Below are 14,305 nucleotides of genomic sequence, written 5' to 3'. Positions count from 1 at the left end.
GTGTCCATTCGTCATGCTGAGATACAACTGAGATTTATTAAGGAAGCTGTTAGGAAAAATACCTTTTGCAAAGAAAAGGATCATTTGCATGTAACACTGCACAGTTAACAAAAACACGACCATTTCACAAACTATTATTGTTACATAACAGAAAGATTCCAACCAGAAATGTATTTTAAATTACAATATAAGCTGATGCTAGTTTCCTTTAAATTACAGTGCAGTCTGATTGGAAAGATCTAAGTTGGAAACCTGGATCTCCTGAAATATCATGTGATACACTTTGTACAATAGAACAGGAGCCAGCAGACTGATCTCTTGATTGCTAATGTTTGCCTGCTGAGTAAGAGTCTCAGCATGAAAGGACAATCATTGACAGACAGAGTAAGTACTGTTTTACTTATTGGAGAAGTTTTAGACAATTCTGACATAAAAGCATAATTATGAGACTGAACACAAAGGGAAATTCTGTAAAAATAAAAACATATGCAGTAGTTGGTAGAAGAGCTTAAATTGCACAGTTTGTGTACTATGAATGCAGGCGGATGGTGACTTTCTTGATGTAAACATCTAATATTCAATAGTTTATAATATTCAGCAAAGTGATTTAAAAGCATTATAAGAAGTTAAAGTCCTCAAACCACCTTGAATTAATCTCTCCTTACTTTGTGCTCTCCATCCACCATGTCACCTTGCGCATTGGTTCTGGAGCAGGAGAGAAAGGAATTTCAGCACTATGATGTCTAGAGGATTCAAACCTCTGTGGACTGGAAGGAGGAAGTTAATGTGTTGTGTGAATGAATACAGCATCTGATCCCTGCACATACCTTCTGTTCATAGAAGTACAACGGTCCAGTCTGCGATTATCTTCATTTCATGGGCCATGTTTGTATATTTAATGCTTATTATAGTGGTTGAATAGCATTGCTCAGTGTGATTTCCTGTTGTGGCAGGGTGGAGGTCTGACACATGCAGGGCCGGTGCTAACATATCCGGCGACCCCTGCAAAAAATAATTTTGCGCCCTCCTCTTTTATAAATTATTTGTTCAATAATGCTTTTTTCTTTCAATACAACCTGTATAATGCACTTTACTAAAGAGAGTAGTACAAATAAATAAAACATACATTAATTGCTATATGAATAATATAACCGAAGAATATGTATTCTTTGGAATGAGATTTTACATTTTTGTGCCCCCTTATTCATCATACTGTGAGCCCTTTTGATCCCACTGTGCCCCTTCATCATCATACTGTGCACCTTTATCACACTGTACCCTCTGCTCATACCACTGCTGCCGCCTTCTCATCCACACTGCTGCTTCCCTCCTTTATCAAAATTGCTGTCCCCCTCCTTTTTCCCCACATACTGTTCCCCTCCTTTCCCCCCAATACTGTCCCCCTCCTTTATTTACTTACCTTTCTATGACCACCTTTTCTTCTTTTCTCTTCTCTTCTCTTCTTGTCTTCTGTCTCCTTCTCTTCTTGCTGTCTCTGTGTGCTGCACCGTTCTTCACTGCCAGTGTCGGGACATGATGACTTCACGACCGAAACTGTCAATGAGAAGAGAGCAGAGGGGAGGGGGAGGAGGTCGCTTGTGCCTCTGTTTTTTTTTTTTTTCTAATTTTTTCAGTCTTGGCGCCCCCGCCTTGCTTATCCCGCTTAACGTGTTCCGCCGGCCCTGGCCACATGTGAGGAAGGGATTAACTTCTCCTGGAGCATGGGGCAGCTAAAATGTAATGCGTTTAGACCATATTTGCTGATTCTCCAAGGAATGTCCGGCAGACTCCCAAATTCCGAGTAGGCTTCCCGGGAGAGTAGAACATCCTCCCGCATCTGTCCATTTCCTAGTGAAGTAGGAAGGATTAGAGCCTCCATAATGCGATTCTTGTGGAATTGCGTCATTTTGGCCCCATCCCCACTATAAATGACACGAAAGTGTCATGGAGCGGGGCTAAAATGATGCACTTTGCCAAGTCCCGACCCCTCTATCCACACTCCCTCCATGGGAACTCGGAGAGGGGGAAACTAAAAAGTTGCCAAATATGGTATAGACAGAAGCTTATGTCTGGTACCTCTGAAGATATGTAAAAATGATCTACGAACTTGGTAATGGCCCTGTGACTGTGTATTTTCCACCAACTCATTTAACCTATTGATTGTAAGAGCATGGCTAACTCTGCATGTGTTCCAACACTACAGAGGGAGAGTCCCATGAATCCTGCAGTTACGGGGAAAAAAATTCACAGATCAGCATACTTCCCAACTGTCCTAAATTTGATAGGACATTCCAATTCACCGGCCACATAATGAGTGAGGTTTAAGATGAAAGTGGGTGGAGTTTTACCAACTATATTGATAAAGTAAAGGATTTTTTCCCTTTTGGCAGACTCAACGGATGGAGAATATGACCAGTATTATTCAGAACTCTTCGAGAGCCTTCACTAGGTTTTGGGACCCATGGCTATCCTTCTTTCAGGTGTGCCCACTTTTTACATAACCCTGTTCTAAAACCTCATTCCTTTCCTAGACTTCTCTTTCTTTGCAATAGATCTAGTCACTTCTTACCCTCCTTCTTCTTCTCCCTCTTCTCTCGCTTGTTTCTCCCTCTATACACTCCCTTTCTTTCTTTCCTCTTTCTACAAAAACTTTGGGTCACTCGTAACTACTAAATTTAAAAGTTCGGTTGACTTAGCGTTTCATACGTTCTACGCTGGTCGTTGACTTTGTTACTTTCTGTCTACTTTTACTAATTGTATTCACTCTGTCAATCGCTCTTTGTTGTTATCATGACCTTGCAAAAATAAAACTTAAAAAAAAATAAATAACAGACATAGATGGAGAATCAATGAGAGCCTTGTATATAATTCGGAGAGGGAGTAATATGATGTAGTAATGCCTGTGGGGAATGACAGACGCACACAGATGTCCTATCTTGTCCTCGATTGGTTCACCTACCGGTCGCATAAACTCCTAATTACAACTCCAAACCATGTCAGTCAAGGAAGGAACCATAACAAATTATTGAAGGACAGAGATACAGAGTGAAAGGAAACGGGGTGTCTGAGGTGACGATGAGGAGAAGAGACATTTCATTCTACTTTGATTGCTGACATTTGATCTGGGCCTGAATGCGGACTACGGATATTCGGGACAGGAAAGTATCCCAGCTGAATATTCAACTCACCAATGTACTAGTGAGGGCCCCACAAAGCGGAAGAGACAAAACGGAAAGATGATACTCACCGGTTATTTGTTGCCTCCTCTTGATGGTTGTCTGCATTTCTGGGATCGGCGCCTATAAACTGGGGCGACACAAGTCAGCCCACCCACAATGCTGACTACCAGGCTAATATTTACTTCCCAGACTAGTACTAGCTACAATAACACAAGACAGCACCCTGGTCCTACCAATCTCACTATGTGACCAGATGTTGCGCAGCTCTAAACTCTTAGCACAAGGTGTTGTGTACTACCCTAACTCAAACTCCACAGTTCACAGACACTAATGACAAAAATTGCAGACAGTGAATAGGGATGCTGGAAGCCGATCTTTAATGAGGGCCTGACTTCTGGATCCTAGACAGGAATTACTCAAAGCAAATACACACAATACTGTACAGTACAATACCTTCAAGTGACCACCACACAAATGGCTACTTATAAACCATACAAGGGAACAAACCGGGCACAGTCTCGCTATGAGGGTTACCACCTAAAAGTTACAGCCCTAATGCCAATTCAAACTCACATGCCTAGTGTCTGAATTATTTGCCACCAGTTACTCTTAACAATTACAGGAGACCACAGACTAATCCTGAATTTAATTTGCTCCACAGGCTAAACCTGAATATTAAATAAATGATCCCAATCAAGTATCCTCAACCTTCACCCCTAATATCACAGGGACTTGTGCTCACTATTGCCAAATGGGCCAAGTGCCCAAAAATGCCCAGGGCCTTAAGCCCAAGTGTAAGAAAGGAAAGAGTGCAGGTGTGGGCTTGAAAGATGGCTGCCCGGAGGGCCTTATCTTAATCCCACAGCTTTCGTTGGCAGGGGGGAACTGTGTTAGATGTTTGCCATCTCCCTGCTGCTTCTCTCTGGCGTCTCCGTGTTTTCCAGACCCTCCAGTTGGGGGCGCCTCTTCTGTGGTTCAGCTCTCCTATCTCAGTTGCCACTGCTGTCCTCTTCATGCTTCTGCGCCCTTCAGCTCATACCAGCCTTATGTTACTAAGGAGCTGTTCCTGGTATGTCTCTTCTGGGTCCTATTGCTGGGACCATATATTCAGTCACTGAGAGGTGTCAATGACAACATCAGAGGGGGCAGTACATTAAAGAAGAGAGCTTCACAATAATTTCCAATTAGGGTGCCCATTTATTTTATGCTCTTCATCATTTTTTTGGATATAAAAATAAAGTTTGAACCAGAACCATTGCTTAAAAAAGGAGCAGCTGTGTTTGAAACAGAGCATTTTCCTCTTTGAAACTATGGTGCTCCTTTTTAGCTCTTGTCTGGTGAGCAATCGTAGTCCCCACACCAACCCCCCCACAATATTTATGTAGATGCCATGGAGCAGGACTGGGGCAAAGTTTGCTCACAAATGTGTTGTAGAAAGGTGGACACAGTCTGTTTAGGTCACATTTAGGTTTTTTTCAATACTAACTCATTGGGTTAGCAGTGCCCAATTCGTTCACCGCTAGCCACATGTGATTAATGGTCTATAGCGAACAGGAACAAGTAAGGAAATGTAATGTAGAAAAAGTGTTACAACACTTTGCTTGCAGACCATTATGGTCCCACCGCACCCCGTTCTGCTCCATCCCTGGACCATAACTCTTACACCATCACTATAGTGAGTTTTGCTAAGTTTTGGCATAATCTTTAAACATTTTATTTGCTGGGAAAATGCATGATATTAAAATGAATATTTGATAACTTCTTCTTTCCTGAGCCAATAAACTGATATTCTTTTCAGTCATGTTGCCTTCAAGACACTTTTTCCCTCAGTAGCATACTGAATATAAAACTGTACATTTAAGATAAATATCACATAAACTACAGCATACTGTTCTGGATTTATTCATGCTGGCAGATAAATTAATATAGATTTGACACAGTTTGCTACAATTACTTATTTTATTCTCCATATGTATAGGATAAAATACATTTTATATTTCTCTAAGATGAAGACGATAATTTGAATGTTATTGTTCTAATTTAAAAGGGAGGTCTCTGCTTCCATTGAGTAGCAGCTTGGATTTCATTTCACCCCATATGATTATCAGACTCACAGATTGGGATTTAAATATGAGGTAAGACTGCTGTACAATTTGGGTATGACTGCTGACATATTTCTAGGTATTAGACTTGGCGTATTATTGTGCTACTATTATTGGCATATTGATCATCATCACCATCCCCATTTATTTATATAGCGCCACTGATTCCGCACTGCTGTACAGAGAACTCATTCACATAAGTCCCTGCCCCATTGGGGCTTACAGTCTAAATTCCCTAACACACACACATAGAGAGAGAGAGAGAGAGGGAGAGAGAGACTAGGGTCAATTTTGATAGCAGCCAATTAACCTACTAGTATGTTTTTGGAGTGTGGGAGGAGACTGGAGCACCTGGAGGAAAGCCACGCAAACACAGGGAGAAAATACAAACTCCACACAGATAAGGCCATGGTTGGGAATTGAACTCATGACCCCAGCGCTGTAAGGCAGAGGTGCTAACCACTTAGCCACTGTGCTGCCCATATTGATGGGAATTACTGCCAGCATATCACAGGTCATCACAACTGCTAACATAGTACTGATCAGAATCCTATTATTGCTAGCATTGTTGAGAATTACTGCTGACATAATACTGGGCATTAATATTGCTGCAATATTTGTGTGCATTAATATTGGCATATCACCAAGCATCATACTGACAACATATTGGTGGGCATTAATACTGCTTACATAATACTGGACTTCAATGATGAGATCTTACTGGGTATTTCTACTGTAAACATTATTGGGAATTACTACTTGCATTTTACTTGGCACTACTACTGCCAGCATTTAACAGGGTATTATAATTGCTGAATATTTTTGTTGAAATATTATTGGACATTCATTTTGACAATCTACTGGGCATTAGTACTACTAACATGTTACTGGGAATTACTGTGAGGATAATACTGTATGTTACTGTTAGTCTACTACTATAGACTGGAAATATTACTGGGCATTGTCACTACTCTGTTATTAGGAATATTAGTGACCATTATTACTGTTCTCATATACTGGCAACACTACTATTGTGTTTATAACTGGGCATATTACTCACCATTGTCATTGATTGAAATATTTCTAAGCATTAATTTGCAGGGAATATTACTGGGCATTATCATTGTGCATATATATCATTGGATATTCAAACTGCTGGAATGTTACTTTACATTACTGTTGACTTATTACTGGTCATTACTGCTGATATTATTACTTTCATGCTTATTGCTGGGCATATGACTGGGTAACTTTCCGTGCACACTTAATTGGCAATCCTTGAATTTTACCCAATAACTCCTTCTCTCCAGGACTTGCAGGGATGACAAGATTGCAGTCCTGCCACTGCTTCAGGGGAAAGTGTCCTGGGGGAGCTGCCCCCACTGAATATCTACCACTGCTGAGCATTCTAAATGGGGAAGCTTTATGTTTAGTGGCATTCTCCTTTATGATAAGACACACACTACTATACTCCAATCCATATTTAGTTTCTACAAACGCCTTTATATATGCTGTAGGCAAACTGTAAAATAACAAACAATTAGCTCTGCATTATAATATATATTCATTCTATTGTTTTCTATGCAAGAGATCATTCATAGTGCCCAATTCAATTGACCGCGTTATATGGGAGAATAACGCGGCCTGCGCACTATTACCATTACTAAGGTAATAGTGCACAGTATTACCGTTAGTACGGTCATTTTAACGCTGATTTTTGCTCGCAGCCCTGTGAGCTGCGAGCAATAATCTGTGTTAAAATTACAGTAGTAACAGTAATACTGTGCGAGCCGTATTATTCCTAGAATAACGCGGTCAAATTGAATACCCCCATAGTGACCACAGCATCTGTTCTTTATTACAGAGCGCCTGTATGTGGTGGATAGCAGGTGGGACAATGCTAAAGACCAAGGTAAGTGTATGTTTTTATTTAGATAACACATGTTACCATTTGATTAAAAAACAAACAAAAAAACATTTTTTTATGCTGTAGAAGAAGGCCGGCTCTGTTGTATTTCTTTCCCTTACATGTGATAAAGCTCTGATTAATCAGAAAATTAACCAGGAGTTACTCACTGAATGCGACAGTGTTGGCATGTTTAACATACAATTATTATCTATAAAGAACCCACTTTGAGAGAGCATATCATTATTGTCCAACGTCAGATGAGGCTAAGATTGCAAAACAGGTTTTAAATAGTAACTTACAATATAATTTTTTTTAGGTATTCTGACATTCAAGAAAAGCCAGTGCTATACTATGCCAAAATAAACACAAATATTTATTTTGATTAATTTGCAATTTAAATGTAATTCTCACTGTATATATTGAATGTAGTCCACTGTTAATATTTTCTTTGCATCACATAAACCTGCTTTCATCACACCATGACCAATAAAGTATGTCTTGCTGTCAGGTTGAATGTCTTTATCAAACGCTTCCTCTGATGTAAAACTGCAACAACTCTCTAAGAGAAGGCGCTTTTAGTACAATAGTATATTTCACACAATTATCTGTACTGTCGGCTTGTCTGATTTGTTTTACTTATATTTTTCTTTTATGAGTCAATGTTTTCAAATGCCTTTGACCTTGTTTTGCAGACAATAGCCTGAAAAATAAAACAAATTCAGCAATATTTCTCTAGTTTTCACAATTATTTGGCATCTTTAGAATTTATATGGCTGCAGAACAGAAGGTTGTAAATATAAAAACTGACCACCCTCCTTAATTAATCCTTCTATCTTTTCATATGTAATGTGATTCAGTAATACAGTTCTGATCTTCTAAATGTTACCTGGCAGTAATCCAGCGCTGTTTACTGTTACTTCCCCTGCACACTCCCAAGCTATGCCAAGCACGACCACAGACATACTCATTGAATCACTCCCATGGCAAGTAATTGTAGATGTACTTTAGCTCTTGAAGATTCATTAAATATGATATCTTAACCTGAATTTAGATTTATAGAAAGTTGGTTTGAAACAGAGTGGAATAACTGGAAACCCATATCCCCCTCTCTAGAGCTCTTCATGTAAGGCTGTGTGTTTCTATCACGGTGCATCTTGCATGCATTAGACTATATTACATGCATCATCCATAATGCAATGACTTAAATGTTCTATGCTTGCACTTTTGCAATCTCTACCAGTGCCTACCTATATTTTAGGTTGACATATGTACTGCAGATAAATCAGGTTTTCTGCAGATAACCTGTAATTGTTTAATTGCTACCAAGTTGATCAAGTCTTTTTTTTTTTTTTTGCTACAAATATGCATATTGTATTTTTGTAAGTTTTGTTTTTCATTAAAATAAGACTTAAGGTAATCTCTACCATGAACAGATTTTGTAATTATTAAATATTATTGTCCAACCAGTTGTAAACGATACAGAATAAGTGCTGGTAGTCCACACAATTTTGTTTTATACAAACTCTACGACTAGCTTTCAGAAATCTATCCTATATTATACTATGGGGTTCTAGAGTTGACTAAAGTGCACCCAAATCGAGTTTTACTGCGGAACTGACCATTTCTCAGAGTGCGAAGTGCCTATGATAAAATTTCAAGTTCTGCCTTTGCTAATGCCATATCATGGAATAACATTGTACACTTTATTACTAAATGTGCAATTTGCAGAATTTATATGCCATGAATACAGTTGGGATGCCAATGGTTAATTAATTACATTGTGCGGTTGGGGTATGTTTTGAAAATGTTGCTCATATCTACAGTATGTGTGCCTAGTTATTTTAGTGCCCAAAATCTTGCTTACATAATTTATCAAACACTGACATTGAATATGGCTCTCCATATTAGCCTTGGCACCAGGTATGGCTCTGCATAGTAGTCTTGACACCAGGTATGGCTCTGCATAGTAGTCTTGACACCAGGTATGGCTCTGCATAGTAGTCTTGACACCAGGTATGGCTCTGCATATTAGTCTTGACACCAGGTATGGCTCTGCATATTAGTCTTGGCACCAGGTATGGCTCTGCATAGTAGTCTTGACACCAGGTATGGCTCTGCATAGTAGTCTTGACACCAGGTATGGCTCTGCATAGTAGTCTTGACACCAGGTATGGCTCTGCATATTAGTCTTGACACCAGGTATGGCTCTCCATATTAGTCTTGACACCAGGTATGGCTCTGCATATTAGTCTTGACACCAGGTATGGCTCTGCATATTAGTCTTGACACCAGGTATGGCTCTGCATATTAGTCTTGACACCAGGTATGGCTCTCCATATTAGTCTTGACACCAGGTATGGCTCTGCATAGTAGTCTTGACACCAGGTATGGCTCTGCTTATTAGTCTTGACACCAGGTATGGCTTTGCATATTAGTCTTGACACCAGGTATGGCTCTGCATATTAGTCTTGACACCAGGTATGGCTCTCCATATTAGTCTTGACACCAGGTATGGCTCTGCATAGTAGTCTTGACACCAGGTATGGCTCTGCATAGTAGTCTTGACACCAGGTATGGCTCTGCATATTAGTCTTGACACCAGGTATGGCTCTGCATAGTAGTCTTGACACCAGGTATGGCTCTGCATATTAGTCTTGACACCAGGTATGGCTCTGCATATTAGTATTGGAACATGCTATGGCTCCATATATTAGACTTGGTGTCATTAATAGTGTTAGGTGTGAACCCACTGTGCTGCTAGTGTTTAGGTATCCTTGCAAGATAGTGATGGACTTCACTGCTGGGAACCCAGGGGTCATGGCCCCAGAAAGGCCATCACTAGGCAGCAGCTAACTGTACAAAATTATGAAAGATGAATACTATATATAGGCAGAGGTTCGAGCAGGAATAAATGATACAAAAAAATATATAATATGCCTGGGTTAGATCACAAGCAAGTAAGCAGACTCCGTACCAGTAGATTAGACATAATAATAGTGCACAAATACTAACATAACCTGTTCCTCATTAATAGTGTAAAGGGGTTTAAAGCGAGCTGTTCCTAATGACACAGACATATACCCGAGCACACACTGTCACATCACTGGGACTACCTAGATGGGAGCACCTATATAATAAATTTAGTCACACGCACATAAGAAGGTGCTATTGACTTGACACACCATGACAGTAAAATATGACTCAATACACCAGATATGTCTCAGAATTCGGGGTATCCTAACGTTTTAACAAACTTATATCACAGCATATGAAGGTTCCTAGGTTTCTTTGGGCAAATGTTTTGAGGCCTGTTCACACTGTAATTGCGTCCAAAGCAGCTGATTACTGAACTGAAGTTGAACCTGGAAGATGCTGTGCAGCCAGCTGTGGTGCAGTGAGCATATAGCAGGACCACTCTATGAAGCGCTGAAGGAAAGGAGGCAGTGATGGGCATTTTTGATGCATCAATGCACCCCCTCTCCAAATACATTAGGCTAGTTAAAAAAAAAACCAACAAACAGAAAAATGGGGGTATCTATGCAATGGGTGGTATTTGTAGTGGGGTTTGAATGATATAGCTTGAAATGTTGCAAGTGCAATGTGGCAGTCTGTGCAATATCAATGTCAATAAGGCAATTAAGAGGTGAGGGTCCATTGTTCATCATGTAGGAGTACCCTACCATCATTTCTGGCAAGTTCCCCATTTTATCTAAAACCAGCCCTGCACTTGTCAATATATCAATCGCATAGAATTAAATAATTATGCTATTATCAAAGGAGGTCACAGACTCAAACTGTCCATTTTTTGGCAGGCACAGTACTTTTCATTTTCTGATTAGCCTGGAGAAAATGAAATGTGCCAATGTACCCTTTTTCTCTACTGAATACTTGGCTTTCAAAGTAGCTTTAGTATTTTTTCTGTATTACTAGTTTGTCTTTTTCCTACCAATATCACTTGTTCTCAGCCTGGTATGAGCAACAGGAGGTCAATTGCTACTTATCAGTACACAACTGGACTAACACTCAAAGATCGTCGGGTATGGTTACACCCTGCACTTGGTGCACTCAGTGGTTCAGAGTCTGTTAACTGGATGTCGCTGGCCTCAGCAGTAACATAGCAGATTGTGTTGCAGAAGAGGAAATTGTTATATTCATGTTTACCCTACCAGAGCACACAGCAACTCCTGAGACTCTACCCCTTAACTCCCCTAATATTGTACAATGGGACACTTGTTGTTCTAGGTTTTAGTGTTTGGGGTTGTAAGTAAGTCTGGTCAGGGCCGGATTAAGGGAATGGAGGCCCCTGGAGGCCACACTCCAAAAACATACTAGTAGGTTAATTGGCTGCTATCCAAAATTGACCCTAGTCTGTGTCTGTGTGTGTGTCTGTGTGTGTTTTAGGGAATTTAGACTGTAGCTCCAATGGGGTAGGGACTGACGTGAGTGAGTTCTCTGTACAGCACTGCGGAATAAGTGGCGCTATATAAATAAATGGGGATGATGATGATAATGATGATCTACCAGTTAGACCTAAGCATAAATGGGAGTATATTTAATACAGATGATCTTTATATAATCTTTACTCTCTATTACTGACACTCATTAAGCAAGTTTTGTACAGGCTATGATTGAATATATTAAATATTAGCACTCAGTCAGAGGCGTAACTAGTTAGCTGTGGGCCTCGGTGCACGGAAGCAGAGAGGAGGGAACCGGGGCCCACAGCTCGCTAGTTCCCCGTGCAACGGGCCCCATTATCTCTATAGGATCCGGCGCACCGCACCTGCTGCACCAATGGTAGTTCCTCCACTGCACTCAGCAAGTAGAGGGTGAGAGACATTGATGCCCTTCATACGCAGCAGTACCTTGCTGTCTTATACCCATGGAAAGGTACCAGAGGAAAGGTACTCATCTGGTTTTGTGGCCAAGACAGTGATGGACTTTCTCTTTTGCGTTTGTGAAGTGGATTTATTTGTGCAAAGTTTTAAGTTCTCCAGCACTCATTAACTATATACTTAATATATTAAAATGAAAACTTACATCAATCTGGCACATCTGACTTTATAGAGAAACCTGTTTTTTTCACTGAAACGTCTATCACTTCCATTGTAAGCTCATTACACAATCAAGAGGAATGAAATGAGTAAAAGGCAATTTACAAGCTTTTTTGTTTACGCTTAATTATAATAATAGCACTCATTACAAAAACTGAACTGGAACAGCAGATAACATTTTATCAGAAGCAAATTATGAGTACTTGAATGGATCACTGCATATTTGACAAGTAACCAGTGTGTCAAATTGAGTTTATTCAAAATGTTAAGAGCTTATTGAAGTATAGTAAAGAATATGTTTGCAATGTTTTCACTTTTCCCTTTTTTTTTTTTTATGAAAGACATACATCTCGTGATGAAATTCTAATTTTCCTTTAGAACTCAATTTTGAAGTTCAGAACAAACATTTCATATTAAGCCCGAAATTAGAGATAAACAACTGCTCCACGGAATATTTGCCTGATTCCGTAAACTCCTCGTAAAATTTTGCATGTTTTGCTAACAGAAGTTTTCCCATGGTCTGATAAGCTGTAAAATTCAATTTGTGCAAAATGTCACCACATCTTTGCTCCTTTCTAGCTAAAACCAATCTATTGATTCTCCTCTACAGTCCAGCATTCTTTCTATACAAACACATTAAAATGTATGCTCTACGACAGTGATGGGCAACTTGATTAACTTCAAGGGTCACATGTGCGGCTCTGTTACCTTCAAATGGGCCACATATTAGCCTTAATATCAGAAATAACTCACATTAAAGTGGTCAGTCTCCTCTGTATAAATTCTTCTAACCTAATTCCTATTCTTGAAAGCATACTTTTAAATATTGCATACAAAATAAGAACTTCTTAAAAAGCCTAGCAGATTATCTTTTCCCTTTTTATACATTAGACTGCCACAAATGAAGTAAATTTTAAAATGTCCATATTAATTTATCTGTACTCAAGAACCCACCACATTTAAATATTTAGAAAGCTATAAAGATATTGTCTAGACGACATGAATAAAAATAGACCTGGCAGTTCTTCAATGACTGTGGAACAGAACTCCAATTCCTAGTTTTTCATCATTAAATCAGACAACTGCTATGCATATTTATACAGTATGATAGTGCTTTATATTAGCATAAATATAATCAGTTTAGTCCAGTGCCATGGACCAACAGGGGCAGTTTAATGTTTTAGATGGCTCCCTAGGTCAAGGGTGGGACATATGATAGCTTACAGTAGCCTCACAAGTAGCCCTCAGAATCATTATGAGACCAGAGCATACCATGGACTGTTTATTCTCTCTTAACAGTTAGGTTAATCTAGTCAATCTGTAAGAACACATCACCACACAATAAATCTCACCTGCTACATAGACCATGTGACTGTACTGATCTGATTCTGTGGTATTACCATTCAAACACAGACTTACCTGCTATATAGACCATTTGACTCTACTGCTCTCACTCTGTGGTATTACCATTCAAACACAGACTTACCTGCTACATAGACTGTGTGACTCGGTAAGATCATTTTATGGCACCAAAAACACTAGAAAGTGGACTAAAAGTGCTCATATTTGTATTCAGTCCTACAAAGAATCACTAATCAGTTTTACCATTTCACCTTTTTAATGGATAAGACCAAAAGACCAAATCATACTCTAATTATGGTGTATGTTAAAGGTATCATTATAGCAACTTACAATATTGTATACTGGGTCCAAGCTCCCTAGAGAGTGTGTGATATCAGTAGTAATAGAAGAAATATAATGGACCTAAAGGGGTTGGACTACCCCCTGGGAATTCCAGTTTTTAACATCATCATCCAAAAGTGATTGAAGTAGAATGCATTTCCTTTCAAAGAGGGCATCACATGATTGTGATTGTGAAACAATGATGTAAGGCTGACAGCCAAGCCTGTGCTGCCCTGTTTGGCCACAAGCATTGTCTTCATTGTTCACCAAAGTCTATACATCGTCTATCTATGTTTTTATTAGAAATTAACATAGATTTCCCTCCACACATTTTGCTGGTAAGTACTATTATCATTATTAACATCAAATATATATTTT

General features: G+C 39.4%; 1 long non-coding RNA gene across 1 annotated transcript in view; it reads left to right on the top strand.

Annotated features, from left to right (window-relative positions):
- The first annotated feature begins 225 nt into the window (after nt 1-225).
- LOC142142706 (uncharacterized) overlaps nt 226-14,305 on the top strand; it is a 77,870-nt gene continuing 63,790 nt past the window's right edge. The window contains exons 1-2 of the long non-coding RNA XR_012689293.1: nt 226-388; nt 7,148-7,193. This is a non-coding gene — a long non-coding RNA (uncharacterized LOC142142706). The remainder of the gene's footprint in view (nt 389-7,147; nt 7,194-14,305) is intronic.

This window comes from Mixophyes fleayi, chromosome 3, assembly GCF_038048845.1.
Source record: "Mixophyes fleayi isolate aMixFle1 chromosome 3, aMixFle1.hap1, whole genome shotgun sequence".
In the NCBI taxonomy this organism is placed as follows: Eukaryota; Metazoa; Chordata; class Amphibia; order Anura; family Limnodynastidae; genus Mixophyes; species Mixophyes fleayi.
This window is presented reverse-complemented; position numbering and strand designations above follow the sequence as displayed.